Source organism: Cydia splendana, chromosome 17 (assembly GCF_910591565.1).
Source record: "Cydia splendana chromosome 17, ilCydSple1.2, whole genome shotgun sequence".
Taxonomy (NCBI): Eukaryota; Metazoa; Arthropoda; class Insecta; order Lepidoptera; family Tortricidae; genus Cydia; species Cydia splendana.
Window position 1 is genome coordinate 11,523,781 of NC_085976.1, and position 20,765 is coordinate 11,544,545.

Sequence of the window (20,765 nt, forward strand, 5' to 3'; positions counted from 1 at the left end):
GGGTTGAACCAAATATATTTGATCAGTCAAGCTTTGCCTTAGTCTAGAACGTATTTGTCAGGAAATTCAGGGAGCGACGATGACGCGGGAGGCAGAATATATATAAGGTTCTACCGCGAAAAACGAAATTTATTTATTTACTTCTCTATGGCTCGGATATCTAATATCGCTCGCTCTTAGGCCCTCAGTTCCACGTTTGTCAGTAACAATTGTAACACATTACATAAACGGCTGGATACACCTTAAAGTACGGTTAAATACTCATCATACTCACTGTAGATCGAAAAGCTATTAGGTTGACAAGCCTACGCATTAACTAGTAAAGATAAATGTTGTTCTTTTTTCAAAACGCAACGGCCGTCCCGCCCCGGCGCGCGATTGGCCGATAGCGACGCAGGCGCAACTCCGGAGGACTATTCGAAATTTAAGAATCACAACTTGTATTGACATTACTCGCAGGACATCTTGTTCGTGCGTAAAGTGTACTGGGATAGCTAGAGGTACGTCAGTTTTCCACCTTCATGGTAGAAAATAGTTATTTGTACAACAAGAGATCAAAGTTTGATATTTCTGCGAGTGCTTATTTTGAGTCCCGTGCAAGCGAAAGAATCTATAATAGATTCACGAGCGTAGCGAGTGAATCTAATTTAGAATCTTGAGCGTAGTAAGGGACTCAAAAGCGCACGAGATGTAAATAACTTTGATCTCGTGTAGTACACAAAATTTTTCACACCTTAGCAGTGAGAACATACCTATTAAACAACTTGAAAAATGTAATCCTTCTTCGTTTCTTAATACCTATGCACTCATGTTTTCTTAAGATATACAAACAATTAAGTTTAATTACCGCAATCTAACACAAAAACAAAACGTAATAATAAATTTCAGTAAAATAATATGGAAATAAAGAAACATCAACTGACACTTCAACCAACAACTTTTTTTTGTAAAAAAAGAACTTTGTAAGATACGGTCCGAATTGCGGATACGTACTATTTGTCAACTATAGTAGAAATTCTTAAAAGTAAAATAATTAATTTTGCGTGATAATCTGTGTATTTTTTGAGTTCATTATTTTATTTGTACAATAAAATACCTAAAATATAGTATTTTTATCAAATCTTAAACTTTATATTAATTAAATAATTATTTAGAATTCATACTCGTACGGAGCTCGTACGTGGTTTGGAACGATGCGTTCTGAAGTTTTTCGGGGGTCTATTATAAACAGTCAATATACCGTTGAATGTCGTTTGAACTTTTTTTCGTCTGTTTCTTTTTGCTAACAGTGTGAAAGGGACAGAGATAATAGAACCCAAGTATTTCGAACTTGTATTAGACCCCGCATGTTGAAATGACATTTGACTATAAAGGTCACTTGAATGTCATTTTGTCTCACTCAGTGAGCAAAATCGCATTTTGCTCACTATTTTTAAGAAGCAAAGTACCCTTGTTCGAGCTGCTGAGGTGAAAAAAGAATTTCTGCCGTAGGTAAAGGCTTGGTAAAGGTGACGTTCGGCTGTTAACTGCCGCGATTATGACGTTCATTTTAACAAGGAAATTTACAGATACAGCGGCGGCAACGACGATGCCGCAATAATAATGCAGCTTCATTTGACATCCGAACGTCACTTTTAAGTTCCTGCGGCAGATTTTTTTCTGCCATGAAGGTGGAAAACTGACATACCTCTAGGTATCCTAGTGCTCGCTACTGCCTTTTACCTGAACCTTTCAATTTTACTCGTAATTCATATTGATAGAGATTCAGTGTGATCATATATAAACATAGCAACTTACAGTGCCACATATTGCTACATGTAGGTATCTTATTTCTGAATTGAATATGCTTAAAACGACTACCTGTTTCACATAAACAAAATATTCGAATGAAGTATTACCTATTCATAATAATCATCATTGATTGACGAGATCTCACTAGTATCAATGCCATGCTTCTATATGCTCAATAATAAATGCCTACATATCCCACCTTTAAGTTCTGAAGGCCCACCGTGAACCACGTTCGACTTGTTGCCTCTCTGTCGCACTTGTAAATTCGTTCGTAAGTGTGACAGGAAGGCAACACGTCGAACGCGGTTCGCGGTAGGCCGGCTCTGGCAGTGTTTTGAATTCGAAACTAACAACGTTATAATTACTGGCATCAATCATCAGTGTCTCTGCCATTAATGCGTCATGACATTGACTTTAAATAAATCTCTATCAAACATATATCTATGTCAGATTTGTCAAAAAAAACCGGACAAGTGCGAGTCGGACTCGCCCACCGAGGGTTCCGTAATTTTTAGTATTTGTTGTTATAGCGGCAACAGAAATACATCATCTGTAAAAAATTAAACTGCCTAGCTATTCATAGCATAACGGTTCATGAGATACAGCCTGGTGACAGACGGACGGACGGACGGACGGACGGACGGACAGCGGAGTCTTAGTAATAGGATCCCGTTTTTACCCTTTGGATACGGAACCCTAAAAAGAAGTACGAAATAGAGATTGTTGTATAATTATCGAGCAAGGCAAACGTCGCTTGACTCGCTTGTTTTTGGAGATCCACAGGCAAAACAGGAAACTGTATTTGATTACCTGTTTTATATGTAATAACATTTACTTATTGCAATTACAACTAAGTATTAAATATCTACCAAAGAATACTACGACAGTATCAAGCTATCTTTAAAGGGGCCCACAGATTCCAGTTCCCCGGACGATATCAGCCTGTCAGTTGTTCAAAATTTCAAAAGTTGGTAAAATTTTGCGTTTAACTGACAGGCTGATATCGTCCGGCGAACTGGTAATCAGTGGGGCCTTTCAAGTAGGTATAATGTTCTATTAATACAACGAAATACAAGTAGGTACCTAATATAGTCAGGGCCGTCTTAAACTATGCTGGGGTCCCTGGGCACATAAGAATTTGGGGCCCCTTTTGGAAAGTAAAGAAAGCTAATTAAACTAACATTTTTCTACTATGATCTTCTATTTATTATGGGTAATCAAATATTCTGTTACTGTCTGTCCTTCGGGGCCCCGGGCACGGGCCCCGTGTGCCCTTATGGTAAAGACGGTACTGCCTATAGTCCGACATGAAATTGTAGAAAATTATTGAGCGTACCACTTCCTACGTAACTGTCACATTTTTGACGTAAAATGCTTAAACATGGCAACAATTAACAGGGATTTTTTTTAGTTCCGTTTTATTTGATGTCGCACTATATCTAGGTAAAACATAATAAAGACACTTAAATTAAAAATTCACAGATTTCGTGCCTCACACGACTATCGAGCACATTGGAAATGAATCTACGGAATTCGAAAAAATATTGTCGCTGAGCGACGAGAAAGTCTGGATAAGGAAAAAGTTACAAAATAAAACTACAACGTTGAATGATAATTATTTTATTCTTAGACTAACACAAGTATCCTGGACATAACGCATGTGAACAAACAAATTGCAAAATTTCCACACGCGTATCCAAGTTTGAATAATTGTCGCCGTGGCGCATAAGTATAGGTACATATATTTAATTACACAAACGGGTCTACCGCGATATAATTTGTGTAATTAAATATGTGTACAAAACGCGAGAGTTTAAAGTGTTTTATATAGGTACATATTTCATTTTTCGATTAATAAGCAGGATATATTAATGTTCAAGACAAATACAAGAAAATTATTACACGGCAAATCCGTAGTCAACTCGAGAAGTGGTGATCGGCAGCGGCCCATTTGCTGCAAGATATGAAATTTTCTTGACAGCAGTTTGACGCGACGAGAGATGAACATAACAGCGTTTGTCTATGTTGCACCAAACCTGAGTTCCAATAGGTACTACCAGGGTTCAGCATCAGCTATCTTGGGTAATGCTCATCATGACGAATCGGGTGTCCAAAACAGCGTGTGCCTATGTTGCACCAAACCTGAGTTCCGCTAGGTACAACCAGGGTTCAGCATCAGCTCTATCTTGGGTACTACTCTCCTAAGTGCTCATCAAGACGAGTCGGATGACCAAAACAGCGTGTGCCTATGTTGCAACAAACCTGAGTTCCTTTAGGTACAGCCAGGGTTCAGCATCAGCTCTATCTTGGGTACTACTCTCCTAAGTGCTCATCGAGACGAGTCCGATGACCAAAACAGCGTGTGTTTATGTTGTATTAAACCCGAGCTCCACTAGGTACTGCCAGGGTTCAGCATCAGCTATCTGCTAGCAGCCGCCAGCAACATGCTGAGCAACATTTCTTTTTTATGTTTCTCTGTATAAGTTTTTATTTTGTGTTTCCCTCTCCCTCTCCCTCTCCCTCTCCCTCTCCCTCTCCCTCTCCCTCTCCCTCTCCCTCTCCCTCTCCCTCTCCCTCTCCCTCTCCCTCTCCCTCTCCCTCTCCCTCTCCCTCTCCCTCTCCCTCTCCCTCTCCCTCTCCCTCTCCCTCTCCCTCTCCCTCTCCCTCTCCCTCTCCCTCTCCCTCTCCCTCTCCCTCTCCCTCTCCCTCTCCCTCTCCCTCTCCCTCTCCCTCTCCCTCTCCCTCTCCCTCTCCCTCTCCCTCTCCCTCTCCCTCTCCCTCTCCCTCTCCCTCTCCCTCTCCCTCTCCCTCTCCCTCTCCCTCTCCCTCTCCCTCTCCCTCTCCCTCTCCCTCTCCCTCTCCCTCTCCCTCTCCCTCTCCCTCTCCCTCTCCCTCTCCCTCTCCCTCTCCCTCTCCCTCTCCCTCTCCCTCTCCCTCTCCCTCTCCCTCTCCCTCTCCCTCTCCCTCTCCCTCTCCCTCTCCCTCTCCCTCTCCCTCTCCCTCTCCCTCTCCCTCTCCCTCTCCCTCTCCCTCTCCCTCTCCCTCTCCCTCTCCCTCTCCCTCTCCCTCTCCCTCTCCCTCTCCCTCTCCCTCTCCCTCTCCCTCTCCCTCTCCCTCTCCCTCTCCCTCTCCCTCTCCCTCTCCCTCTCCCTCTCCCTCTCCCTCTCCCTCTCCCTCTCCCTCTCCCTCTCCCTCTCCCTCTCCCTCTGCATCTATGTCTATTTCTATTTCCACCACCACATAATCCCGATAATTCACAACAAACACCGATAACGAACTCTGCGAAACATGAAGTCATAAATGTCCTGTGAAAAATGTCGTTCTGACTTTTTGACTATTTTAAGGTTAGGCTACAGGGCAAACCCTTAACCCGATCGTCTTTATTTTAGGCTCAAATTGTAGCTGACTAAATTGTCCAGAGCCGTTTTTCTCAAATTTTTGATATCATTCTTCGTTTCCAAATTATCGAGCACCAAAATCAAAAATTCGGAAAAAATTGAATTTTATTTTCACTATTTCGACCATAACTTTTTTTGTTATAGACTTTCTCGAATAATTATTTTTGCACCTTACAGCTCTCGTGATTATGCGTCTTTTGAGCCTATTTTTTAATATCATATCTTCACAACTTTCCGAGATATAAGGGGATCGCACTTTTTCGTGAAATCGGACCGTATACTGGAGCGAACGAAAAGACATTTCCAATGTCAAAACTATAAATATGTGTAAATATGTTATTGTAGGTACTTACCAATATTATAATTTTATCCTGCTATTCGGTAGATTAGCTGGGTTCAGAAGTTATACACGGAAACCCACATATCTACAAAATAAATATATTTCCATTGCAAATGGTCCGTTTTGTTCAACATAAAATTATAATTTAAATTATTCAATTGAAATTTGATTAAGTGATGTAGGTACTAAGTAAGCACAGTATGATAAATGATTGGCATTTATTCCTTTACAAAAATAAAGCTTAGACGTGTAAGTTTTAGTATCCTTTATACTTAAAAACCTAACCAAAACAGAGCTATACTTATTTTGACTATGCTTTAGCTGTCTGAGAAAAGCTGTAAAACTCTACATTTCCCATTTTACATTTTATACTATGGAACCCTTTACTAAACCCTGGCATGTCATACTCTTAACTAATTATCAAAGTTATCCGCTTGATGGATTGACTTAGGTTTTTGTCGCAAACGATCTGCTTCAAGGTCTAATTAGATGTGTGATTTATGAAGAGGCCAATTATCGAGAGGTAGAAACCGTTAGAGGATCGTTAGGAAGCTGGTATAGTCGGGTTTCGGGATCAAAAGGGCTTTTTAAGTGTCTTAAATTGCGTGTTATTAAAAAACTAAATCGTATTTGTTGTATATAAAATATAAAGGTGCATTTTTTTTCATTAGGAGTGAATTAAAGTAGTGTGAAAAACGTGAACTTTCGTGGGATGACATCTACATCCTGCAAGTTGATAGAGTTAGACCAAGAAAAGTCTGCAGCGATTTTGATGCCCACGCAGTGCATGTGTTATTTATACTTATATCATAATATCATAGAAGTTTGGCGTTTAAAATAACACTTGCACTGCTTGGGCTAACAAAATCGCTGCATCTTTTCTTGGTCTAGCTCTATCACCCAAGGCTTAACGGAGGTGGAAGGGGCATAATTTAACCACTTTTTAAAGAAAAATCTCAATCTATAAATTATACGTTACACTATATTGCATGACGTTACGGAACTCCGATTCTAACGTTCCGTTTTACCTCAATTTAGCAAACGGTTCTAGTTAAATCATTAAAAGAGCTCGTGGCATATGGCGCCTATCCCTTCCCTAGCCAATCATTAGATGAAGAAAAAAACCACGCGTGCCAACCGCTCCCAATAATTTTGTGCAATAAAACACAAAAATGCTTTTGCCGTTTGATTTTTTGTTCCTTTTAGAACATCACAATAGAACGCGAAACGAATTTATTTCCATGCAGTAGGAATGGAACACTGTAATAAAATAAACGATTTGTTTCTAATTGTTACCTAATGGTTTGAGGCCTACCTCCAGCAGAGTTAAATTTCCTCCATCTTCTTATCCCAAAGCATTCTAGTCGCCTAAAACATTAGTCCCCGAAATGTCTAGGCTCTATACTTCTAGATAGACTATGAATGAATGAATGATCATTTATTTGTCAATAGTGGGTTAACAAAAAGGTCTTAAAACTATAAAATGCATCTGTACAAATGTATTGCATAATTGTTTTCCTTCGTACTTTTTCGGAAACGTTCGTATTTGTCATGCTACTTCTGTCAACCTCTGTACTTTTTGTGCCGAGACTGAGTGAAATAGCAAGACACGTTGTACGTTTCCCTGAAAATACGAAGGAAAATAATTATGCACTAGATCTGTAGTGTAGATATAGATATGATGGCTACTCTTCTCTATGTGATAGCATGATATTGATAGTCCATTTCAATCGCACTAAGTACCTATATTAAAAAGACGTTTATTTTAGCACTTGGACTAACTGATTGCCCAAAACCAGTCAACCGGAATAATTTCGCAAGAGAATAATTTGTTGTGCCAAAATCAAAATGGACACAATAACTCCAAATTGCCCGTCACAGGACACCGATTAAGTCCCATAAGTGTTTCGTGATCCAATTTTGTAACGGAATACTAAAAATAATTGTAGTAGCAACAATGTTGCTGCACGCATTGTAACAAAAATGCAATTGTAAATGAGTTTTATTTCGAAATCGAAATAAAATGAGTGCAATAAATACGAAAACGCACTATATTAGTGATCGCTACAATGGTCGCTCGCGGGTACCTCATTGTTCACCTGACAGTAAGCGGTGTCCGGCGCTTTTTAGGGTTCCGTACCCAAAGGGTAAAACGGGACCCTATTACTAAGACTTCGCTGTCCGTCCGTCCGTCCGTCCGTCCGTCCGTCTGTCACCAGGCTGTATCTCACGAACCGTGATAGCTAGACAGTTGAAATTTTCACAGATGATGTATTTCTGTTGCCGCTATAACAACAAATACTAAAAACAGAATAAAATAAAGATTGAAGTGGGGCTCCCATACAACAAACGTGATTTTTGACCGAATTTAAGCAACGTCGGGCGGGATCAGTACTTGGATGGGTGACCGTTTTTATAGATAATGGTACGGAACCCTTCGTTTGCGAGTCCGACTCGCACTTGTTGTAAATTAAATGCTAAAGGTTAACGTTCACATTGCGACTTGGTGCCGATCGGCGTCGTTGCAACTCAAACTTCCTACTATGTTGTGAACTGAAGAGGTACGCCTACATTTGGTCCCGCTTTTGTCGTGTGGAAAATGGGCTGATTATTTTAGCTGTAGGTAATTGTCGCATGAATAAAGGCAACATAATACGTTAACGCTCTATCTTGTTTGTTTTAACGTGATATGCATGATTGAAATACCTATGCACACCTATACAGTGACAGCGATATCACTTCGAATTGAAGTGCACGTGCCCGTTGTAATATACCAGTCCTTATGAGGGACGGCACACCGCTTGCGTGACGTGTGCGTGCATGGCTCCAACATTTAACGAACGCGCACGTTCACGTCTACACGCAGCCGGTGTGCTCTGGCCTTAAAAATATCCATAATACAAATAAAAGCCAAACAAAACGGAAACTATACAAGTTTATACATTTCATAACCTCGTAAGTCCCCGTGTACTTGTACAAGTACAAATGAAAGAGAGTTCCAAATTCAAAAGCGCAAAAATTGGCTTGGGTCATACGAGGTTGGTCATCGCATATTCATCCACACAAAAACATCGCAAATCGAGGCGTAATCGAGTGCGTACATAAAGGTAAGGCACAATAATTTATTCCGGGATAAAGGCAGGCGCCGCGGGCGCCATATCGCTCGGTCACATTCTTGGGTACCAGCGTAAAACGACATCCAAGTGCGTGTCGCAAGGGGTTCCGTATATCATTATTTTTGAAAGAGTGGCAAAGTAATTTGATGCAAATTTTGAGTTGTTTCCTCATGTTGCAAGGTGGAATAATAAGTATTTATATGTTGATTTTGAATGATTATTGCCCCCCCGCACGGCAGGTGGGCGAAGTGCCCTCTCCGCGGATGCTGCTGCGCCTGGGACAGACGACTTTATGGCAACACGGGCTTGCCCATAACCCGTACCACCCTCTCTCTTCTCCCCGACATATTCCACAGGAATGACGAGTCAGTACGTGTGGTGTCGGTTTGGACGCAGGTGCCTGGCTTGCGCCTAAACGGTGGCTCCAGATCCGGGTTTAATATTAGTTTTCCTTCTTTTTTTGAGCCTAGCTGTCAGCGTCTCAATCCCTTAGTCGCCTCTTACGACACCCACGGGAAGAAAGGGGATGGTGCTATTCTCGCCCGTGTGGTGTCGGGCCAATTTTGAATGATACCTATCAATATTTAATACTTAGATATATTTTCCTAGCGTCGATGTGGTGAACATTTTTGTGATTCACTCGGTAGTAGGTAGTTTGTCTAACTATCGTGCTTCGAAACTCTCGCAAGGCTCAAGATTGCACTTTTCGAATTTTGATAATTTTTCGCTTGCTCGGGTATCAATATTGTAAAACAAATAACTAATTCCACTGCACCGTTATCTTGAGCAACAACATACATACTCGATTCGACGTAGCTCAACATATAGACACATCATCATCTTCCCAGCGTTGTGCCTGCTTTTTGCTAACCTAATAAAGCTTGACGTCCGCTCGTTAAACTCCACAGAATTGAAGCACTACCACCAGTTTTAACATTGACATATTCACTCACGTTTAAGTAACTTACTTTCTATGCATCTCGCTCGTACTCGCATATTAGTGCAAGCGAGATGTATAGAAAGTAATTTACGTAGACGCGAGCTAATCTGTCAATGTCAAAACTGGTGGTAGCCGTATTGGTGCAGGCTAAACGTATAAGTTCGGAAGTACCAAGGTTTAACACGTTTGCAGACACTTAGTTACACCTGGTTGACACCTAGATTTTGTGCAGCGCCGTATGAAATTACCGAGCATGTGTAGCTAAAACTCCAAGATGAAAATGATCTCAAGATACAGTCAACTGTAAAAATATGGGTGCACAAATCGCTAGACCGGGCCGTGCCCGGGCGCACGCGTCCGACATTTCATTATAACGGCTAATCGGTGATCACGTGGTGCTTTCCATAGAAAACGAAGCTCCGGAAGCTCCGGTCCGGCCACGGCCCGGTCTAACGTGAGTCATCCTTAAATCTGTATGATATAATAAAATCCCAAAAGATTATTTCAGGACGCGGAACCCTGAAACAAGTCAGTTGGCCCGCGGCAGTGGTGGCGCGCGGACGTCCCATGTCGTTGGTGGCAAAAAACGCACGACTTTTATTTCTTCTTGTGCAATATATTGCATTTATTTACGTTTAACGTCCACAAACGCTGTCATATTGTAGGTAATATTAAGCTAGAATATTTTTACGCATCGAATAAAACATGATTTACTTAATCATATTTTTGATTTTCAGGTTTTCTGAAAGCGTTTGCCATCCTTCTTAACATGAAACTTTAATCATTCACCTAACCGGGCTAACTATTTGAATGCTGCGTACAGTCAAGTGTAAAAATATGGGTGCATATGGCTTCTCAAAAATGTGTCCCATAATTCTTAATTCGCTGACATTAGAGCTATAGGACATATTTTTGAGTATGATGTGTGCAACCATATTTTTACTCTTGACTGTACCTAATAAGCTGTATTACTTAGCCCCTAGTTGGGTAAATAATTAAACATTGTTAGTAAACCCTCGCAACTGGTGCAGAATAGATTGTTAATTATATCCTATTTTAAAATTAACTCGTCCTCAGAAAATCGTTACAAGACCTAACATACATAAATCCATGCCTTACATCACCCGTTTTAAGTCTGCTACTATATAAACCTTCGATTTTACTACCCCTACACTGCAAAAACTTACTGTCCATCTTAAGTCACCATGCGATTTTGAACCATATGACATACTTACAAAGTATAAGTTACATGTTTTCATTTTTATTTCAGACTTATTAACTTAACTTTTCATTATGAACCTTATTTAAAAGTGATAAGGTGTAATTTTGGATGAATCTGGAGCCAGTGTAGTAAAGATGCGTGTGCGCTCGCATTAGGCGTCTGAGCGTGGGAACGCGATCATTACTGGCTGATAGTGATGGGCGAAGTTTTATTTTCGCAAGAATAAGTACCTCATTTTTCAAGTAATGAGGATGTATTTATGGGTTATTCAAAGAGGGTATAGTTGAGTTGTTATGTTATAATTTTTAAGGGAGCTAGTTATCGTAAGAACTAGACTACAATTTATACTAACGTATACAAATAGCCTTTGTTCACTGACTATCTTCTTCCATCTTTTCTGTCGTCCAGTTCTGATCTCTTTTTATGTACGTAGATAATGGAAAGTAGTATTGACATTATTTTGTAATTTTATTATTTTATTTTTATCTTGCCATATTATATGACTCGACCACTTCTATTTTATTGATCATGTCACTGACAACATTTATATCACACATAAAAAATATCTCTATTAGAGACTTGACCTGACTGAAATATGACAATTTGCATTTGAATGGATATACAAGGTGACAACATAAAATTCATCACTCACCTGATGTCCAATAACCGCGAAGCTCAATACCTGAAAAAAATGAGGTAATTTCCCAACACTACTGGCCAGTCTGGACAGCCATCGCTGGTCGCTGGCGTAATTTGTGCTGATTTTCCGCCTAATCGTCATCGTAAATACGGGTAGTGGCAAATAATGGTCGAGGAAAGGTCCGGAAAGATGCGCGGGAGTCGATCATGACACGGAAACGATAAGTGCTCATGTTAGGCGCAAAGGTTATGCGAAGGTTACATAAATATTATTGAACCGTGAAAATATCAAGTTACACTATTAATTAAATAGATCCTATAGGTAGGTATGTACCTACCTACATATACATACTGAAACAAAAAATTATTTAATCATAACACCATCGTGTTATTTTGCTACAAAGATGATTGATTTGACGGTTTGTTGAATATTATTTAATTCAGATGTCGATAAACATTTGTTTTGTTCCATTAATGACGTTTTGAGTAATATTAAACTGATTATTGCGAAGTCAATAATGTTCACCTACCTACCTCTATTTGAACTTAGAAACCAATCACCAATCCAAATAATCCAATACCAATCACCGGCCAACTCTGGTCCGGAGTCCGGTCCTCAATATCTTAATAAACGAAAAAATAAAGCCACCAAAACGGTTGTTGTGTCTTTCTTCGTCATAAAAAACTTCGGCGCATGACATGACACAGAGGGCCTACCGCCAATCACGTTCGACATGTTGCCTCCCTGTCACACTTACGTACGAATTTACTAGTGGAACAGAGAAGCAACACGTCGAACGGGGTTCGCGGTAGGCCCTCAGATCACGGCATGGGACTATTAGATTCAGTGGACCTGACGCCACCTAATTTAACTAATGGACAATAAAATAGTGCACACTATTGCACGCGGTGTTGTTTAAATTCTCTTTTAAAGGAGTGGATATGTGACACGGATTATGACTGTAAAATCGGAGACAGTGCATAAAATAAAACACTAAACATGCTATTAGGGTTCCGTACCCAAAGGGTAAAACGGGACCCTATTACTAAGACTCCGCTGTCCGTCCGTCCGTCCGTCCGTCCGTCTGTCTGTCACCAGGCTGTATCTCACGAACCGTGATAGCTAGACAGTTGAAATTTTCACAGATGATGTATTTCTGTTGCCGCTATAACAACAAATACTAAAAACAGAATAAAATAAAGATTGAAGTGGGGCTCCCATACAACAAACGTGATTTTTGACCGAATTTAAGCAACGTCGGGCGGGATCAGTACTTGGATGGGTGACCGTTTTTATAGATAATGGTACGGAACCCTTCGTTTGCGAGTCGGACTCGCACTTGGCCGGTTTTTATTATACCTACTCTGTATCTTAAGGTACTTAAATAAAAGTAAACGAATGATTTGTACATTTTCGGGTGGTTACACCCTTTATTGATTAACCAACCAAATACAAAACCACCTGGATCTCTCACTGAACGACCTGACTTTAACCTACATTATTTGATCATGTAATGTTTCATCTACCCTCAACTGGCTTAAGAAGCCATTTGAGGGTAGATTTTGTTTACTCTTTTTTAAATACCTAAAGATACAGACTTATAGGTATTCCCAGAGAGCTGTTAAAATAAAATCAGAACAAGCCATTTAACTTATCCTCTACAACCCATGAGGCAATATCCTTCCAATGCCTTCAGAGCAAGGAATTAAAGACAATAACAGTGATAGGGCCCCGAGACGACCGCTACCAATCCGCCATTAGACCGTGCCATCGGGTGCCAACATCTCGACGACTATTAAAACTGAACACCACATTACTCTGCCAAGTGTGGTCGAGGGGATAAGAGGTGGCCATTAGGCAAGATTTACTTCAGAACAATTTATAAGCAACCAAGGTAAGTGCAGTTAACGTTTAAATGCCAAACCGTCTCTCTTCAATGATATACCGAGACTTATTATCTCTCGTGGTTATTATTCGCCTTAGGAGAGCTACCAGTAACAATTAAGGCGCTTACTCTACGTATACAGTCAACGTCTACGACAATTATGTTTACAGTTTTATGCTGTACTCCTTTGTAATGAGGAGAGAAATGTAAACATAACTTTGACGTCGACTGTACTACGGTACAGAACCGTATGCTAACGAAATCGTGATGGAAGAATTCCCCTTCTTCAAGCTACGAGTGTGGGTATTGAGAAGCAAACAGCAGGTAGTGTTCAATAGTGCAAGATTGAACAGTAGGTAAGTAATAGGTTGAAACTGTGACTAATAATAGCCCAAGTGATCACTGGACAAATACTAGAGGTTCTTGCAACTTGGCTGGTAAGCAAGCTAGATTAGATTTAACAAGGTACTTACGTATATACCCTGCCACCTCTGGAAATCGCAAAACTAAAAATAATTTAGACATAGACATAGATTTTTGTTCATTTAACATCACAAACATCGCATTAAAATGTTTCTCTCTTCTTTCTCGACGTAACACAATCGCTTTCGCCGACATCTTACACCACATCAACGCCTATATCTGTGCCGCGATCGCGCTTTGGCAAATGATGTTAATTTTCGAGTTTTACAGCGAACAAAGCAATGTGTTATCGCGCAGCATCGCTCACGAGCGCACTATCGCCGGACTTCGCTTAGGCCGGGGAGCCAGTGGGAGCTATTTATTATCTAGGTACTATTGGTACGTTAAACATGATAATTACTAACCAGAAGCGGTATCATGGTCGCATTTTTATCACCTGTCATGCCATACGTCACTTTCGCACTTACATAGAGTCTGTGCGTGCGGTAAGAGAAGAGTCGTGGAATGTATTGGGCCCCATACCATACATATTATTTGTTAGAACGTGACAGGCATGGTGACATATGATAAAAAGGCGACCATCTTAGCCTTACAGCCGGCGTATTATGGATAGATTTATCCACGTTTATCCACGTGATAAAATAACTGTCACTTTTTAACACCGCGGGATATTATACAGTGACGGATACCGTTTTATCACGCTGTCACGTACACATTGTAGACAAGAACGACCATCATATCCGTGCAGTACGGATAGGATAGGGTACGAATAGGGTTGCGTAATGCGTCCGAACTTTGAAGTAGGCTCTAAAGTGCTTTTATCCAGCAGCCGATGTTCAACTGTTCATCTATCAGTTAATGTATAGCAAGTTCTACAATCCGCAAATGCCGGTAAAACAGCACAGTAGATTTTTTCGGCAACCAATGCTCTTAACTTACAGGGACAGAGAGAAAAATTAAAATCGTACCCCTTACGTTTACGTTTCTTTCAAATACATAAGTCAAAATGTAATTTTCTATGACGGCTGATCGGTGATCACGTGGTGCTTTCCATAGAAAACGAAGCGCCGGAAGCTCCGACCCGGCCCCGGCCTGGTCTAGCGTGAGTCAACCTTTAATCTGTTTATGATCGAAGAAGCCAGTGCATACCAGCCTTTAGTAGAATCGGTCGCAATGACTACCGACACGCAGCGCGCCAAATTACGACCGGCGATGCGATCGAGACGCGACGACAAATCGCACGACTACGAGTAGCGCGCCTAACACCCGTTCTCACCACTTTTGTAGTATGATACCTATGTTTTGTGATTTTATACACGGATTCTAGAACAATCTTGATACTAGTTTTGCAGCTCATTCCATGCAGGGTCTCTGTGATTTTTCAGTCATTGTCAGCATAACATACTTTTAAAAAGATAATTTAACGGCACCGATGTGCATACTCGTTTTAATAAAGGCAGGTGGCGTCAGGCTGCCTGACTCAGGCATACCTACTGAATCTTGTAATTAGGGTTCTTAGTTTCAAATATGGTTTCATCCGTGAATAAGCACGCAACTTCGTACCTACGCATACCTTTTTGAAAGTACCTAATTGAAGTAAAATAAGTTATCATCTGAAGTTTCAATGGTTGGCGTGAATGAGGCTAGAGTATTAGGTGTGGTTTGAATTGTTGTTTGAATGTTCAGAGAAACAAAAATGAGCCGTTCAGTTTTCAGACTTTTGAAAAATATGTAGGTAGAGACAATACTGGTTAAGTATTTATCCTAATGAATTGACCGGGTCCACATTTGTTTCAAGGGTAGATACAACATATTGCATAAGCGGTGCAAATGGTGCAATGCGCTTTGCTGTTTGTAGGTATTATTTCTTTGAATTCGACATTTATTCCCAAACAGATAATACAATTGTTCGGCACTTAAAATTCTTTATAAGCCCTGCAAAATATTTGCTCCCGGCCATTCACCAACTAGATTATTCTCAAACATCGACAAAACAACAATAGGCCAACCTCGACCAAAATATTAAATGTCAATCCACTTTTGTTGCAACAATTATTCACAATTGTAATGCAATTATGATTCTGCAATGTTCAATGAACAATAATGATGTGAGAGAGCACACAATAGGAAATATGACAAGGTGTGACGATTGGACCTCCCGGATGGTCCGAGTTTACCATCTTAGATCTGCACCTGTCAATCCTCAAATCACACAAATATAGCCATTAAATCTTAGGATTAAAGCGCTTCTAATTTTTTATGAAAGCCAGGTTAATTTGGTGAAGATTAGAATAAGACTGGCGCTAAAGCATTAGCTTGCGCGGGAGCAAGAAGATAGACAAATTTCATGGCATATTGAGTCTTTTCATGCTTCGCGCATCAGTAGACACGTAAGGCTTTGTCTGGTTAAGTTTTACAACCTTTTACTACGAAGGACAGAAGTTACTATTGATAATACGGATAAGTAATTCGAATGGAGTGGTTAATTTGTAAGAAGAAAGATAGTAAGATAGTAGCAAGTAGTTTTTATGTTATAGAGGTATTTGTTTTTCTTGTTGTAAGGTGTTCCTTTTTGAGTAATATTCAAAATAAAAAGAGTAAATTCTGATGTTTATTTATATGAATTTACTGAAGTACGACTAATATTAGGTACATTTAAGTAACACTTCATATGAGTTAAAGCTATGTACTATTATTTTCGTGGTTCCCTAAAATAGGTAGGTACCTAAGTATAAATCTGTCAGTGTATTCTTTACCTATATTTGAATTTTTTCCTTTATATAGGGTCTGTCTGTTAGGTAAGGTACCTCTTCCTCTTCATACAAGACCGCTGAACCGATTTAGATGAAATTTCGTATGGACATGTGTAGAGTCCGGGTAAAGGACATAGGATTATTTTCACCACCACCCCTTAAGGGGGCGAAAATTGGGGTGGAATTTATTATGAAAGTGGTAAGGTAAACGTACTAGTGCTCGACATGCTAATGCCCAATAGATGACACCTAACTATCACCTCTATTGACAATGACTCAAGTTTCAAGATGACATGTACTGGGACCGCGTCGAGCACCAGTAGGTACGTTTACCTTATGTGGGTAAGTATACTAATTCTACGCAGACGAAATCGCAGGCAGAAACTCGTTCGTTGACAACATTAAGTAGGTGCATTCATCAAAATCAAGATTAGGTACATATTATACACGAAAACAAGTCATATATCCACATGCTCATTTGCTGATCTCAATTCGCACTCATACACATGTTTCTGCGCACCGTACATAGCAATTAGTGCGAGCATTCGTTACACCAAAACTAACAGCCTAATCTCTACTCTCATACAACATACATAAGGTTGTTTTTCGAATGAAGGGGTTTTGTCAGTTATGAGCCAATTGCTGTTATTTCAAGCGCTGGGTAGTCCAACACTCAAGTAAACCAGAGCGCCTACCGCCAACAGCGAAAAATTTTACAACGTTTTTTTTCTCTGTCGCTCGAATATGTAAGAGCGATAGAGAGGCAGATCACGATTAGTCCTAGCTTGCCCCTCACCATAGAATATATTATAATAGTACCTACTACCGTACAGAAAGGACAATTCCTACAAAACCGAAGTTTGAGAGCGATTCAGGGACGAATCATGCTATTCCCTTTTGTAATCTATGGTACGGCTATTTAGGGTTGTCAAAATTCAAGTCTTTATCTTATCAGCTGTGGTCGTGGTGCAATAATTGCTCGGAGCAATGCTGAGCCGAATGGAGCCGAGTTGAGTGTCTCCCCACTGGCCTCATGCGCAGTGAGTACATACCTACAGTCTTTACAGTGCGTGAGGGGCAAGCCGAACTCTCCTGCTACTCCGATATCGTGTTCAAACTTCACAGTCAAGATATTGTGTTCAGACTTCACACTGGTTGGGCTAAAGGGCCGGTACAGACGGACTGCAACCCGACCTCAACTTGTATGGGAACTGCACGCCGACGTTGCAGTAACGTTGTTGTGCAGTCGGATTGCAGTCCGTCTGTATTGGCCCTAAGAGCTCGCCTCAACAGCAACGGGAACCCACCGTAAGGCCCGATACGCAAATTGCCCAGCGGCTATTTACAAAGGGCTCTTTTGGGACAATTAGTTCCCGTGCTTTTTGCCAAGTGGTTGAGAGAGATTCAAATTGGACTTACAGTCAGAGGCAGGTGCTTATAAATATCTGAACACCTTCAAGAAAAGAGCGTAGGTACTCATCCTATTTCATATTATTGTAAAGGCAACGCACTTACAACCTCTCTGGTTTTGCGAGTGTCCATGGGCGACGATAATCGCTTACCATTAGTAATTCCAAGAATGCAGTTGACGGTAAGTTTGGTAAGACAAAACACAAAACTATTTATTTCTAAAATCTTTAAAGTGAGAAGATAAAATCAATAAACAGGAGGCACGCTCTAACGCCACCTAGTCACGCTACACTCGCTACATTACTCTAAAAGAGCAACTAATCCCCGCACCACGAATCACGAGCGCGATCAGATCGCGGCGACAAATCGCACGACCTGCCGTGTGGTCACTGCTTTACGAGATCTTACACTTGATTTAGCTTTTTTACACGGTGGTAAACTAGGGACAAATGTTTGGTCCATAAGTTATACAGCACGGATATGATGGTCGCATTTTTATCACCTTTCATGTCATGCGTCACTTTCATACTTGTTAGAAGGTGACAGGCATGGTGACAGATGATAAAAAGGTGACCATTTTGTGAGCGAACGTTTGTATTTGTCATGCTACTTCGGTCAACCTCAGTGCTTTTTGTACCGAGACTGACTGAAATAGCAAGACACGTTCGTACGTTTCCGTGAAAATACGATGGAAAATAATTATGCACAATATCTGTACTTATACCTGTACAGTGTACCTAAATTTAAATGGACACATAAAATGGAATAACTACAACATAATGAAGGCATATTCTATTTTGTAAAGACAAAGATTTGAGCTATGAGCAATGATAGAAACTTCTGTTGTTCGCTATGGTACCTATGTACATACAGACTTCAGAGTTAAGTGACCCCCCTCCCCTTTGTTCCCTAACTTAAACTAAACTGAGCTTGAATTGAATTCAGTCAGACACCTGTACGGTCAAAAGTAGGTACCTATACGCCCAAATGTAACGCCAACCAAACGCAACCTTGTCCTCGACACCGCCTATCACAAAACGTCGTAACTAACCATTGTGTCCATATTAAAAGTACCTTATGTGTTAGAAGGGTGTTGTAATCGCGCTATTATGTGTAATTATTCGGCCTCGCACTCGGCAATTTGGACGTCGCGCCCCGGAAGCATGCGCTTATAACTTCTACTGGATGTATACTTACACTTGAATGTATGTTGATTTAGGGAGTTTTAGCACTCCACACAAAGTCAGAATCAAAAATTGAACCGCTTTTACAGGTAATATTTTCACCAGTTCGAAAACAAGAGAATGGAACTTTTAATGTTGTCGTATTGAATTTTATTGTAACACGAATGTTTTACGTATGAATATTTGGTCTATCGTGAGATTTTCGGATGTGCCCTCGGACATTTTTAAAATTGCGAAAATTCCACTCAGAAAAGTTCGGAACTTCCTCATATTTGGCACAGGAATCAATATTTTAATTTTCAAAATGAAAGTTTTTTTTATTCCCTGTTAAATTTTCCTAAAACTTCCGAGAACTTTTCCAGCTTTTTGGAACCTTTCCGCAAGCCCTATAGATAAGAGGAGGCCAGAATTTTGTACCTAATGATAATTTAATCATAGTTGCAGTACTGGACTATAGTTCGGTGGTTTTACGTTACCTATATCTCATTTTGTAGACGATCACCCTTACAGCAGATGGTTAACTTTTAACCTTCAGTCTTACTTTAATACAAACTTAATTCAATCTACCGATACACCCTTAATCTCATTCCCATAAAGTTCACTTTGGCACTAGACGGTGTATCGCGAGTATTGTATTTATTAAGGCGCGGCTGTCAACCCGTCAGTAGGCGCTGTCTTCGTGTAATGAAGCACTACTTCTGCTTGGCGGTTATACTTGCTTTATATTTCTTATGAATATGCTAGAAATCAGTAATTTTAATAAGTACGTGCTGAAATACATACGTACTGATTCAAAGTTACGAAGACTAACAAGACTTTTAACCCACGTCTTTGCTCATTTACCGGTCCGTAACTCGGTATGAGACTAATAAGAACCATAGACAATTCTATTGTGTCGAAGTCTAGTCAAAGGTCCCACTTTGTCGCTTCGCTTCGCTCGCAGCAATCATAAAGACGAGATTTGCTTTTAAGAATAACCTGTTATATAGCGACTTTTTGTTTGGAAACGACACATATGTATACGAACACTGGGGGGCTTCCGCAGACCATAACCACTGGCTCAAAGCTACTTATGAGGCTGTCCCGCCACCACAGAATAATTAATAGTACTACCGTACAGAAAGGAAACTTCCTACAAAAACGAAGTTTGACAGCGGTTCAGGGTCGAATCATGATGGCCCTTTCTAATATATGACACTGTCCCTTTCGGCTATTTAGGGTTGTCAAAAATCAAGTGAATATCTTATCTGTGGTCGTGCACGCAAAAGGAAGTCAAGTGGTGCCAACCCTAATAATTGCTCGGAGCAATGCTGAGCCGAGCGGAGCCGAGTTTGACCGAAGTCAGGAGTTTCGTACCCCTGCCGCCACTTCATCAGACACCCTAATTTAAAGATTAGGTTTATAATAAAACAAAAGAGCCACTGTAAATAGATAATAAGTAATAGTACTCGGATACAAGCGATAGTTTTCTCATTACACTGGTATTGTATCAGTTTACTGGTCTGGTAGTAAACGCGATGTCGTGCGACGGCGGCGTCAACTCGCACCCGCCGAGCTGGCCGGTGCCGACCCCACTTCTGAACAAGGACCGCGAGTTTCATAGAAAATTATGTGTGATTTTTACATAATAAAGGTAGAAATGACAGTAACACAATCCAATAAG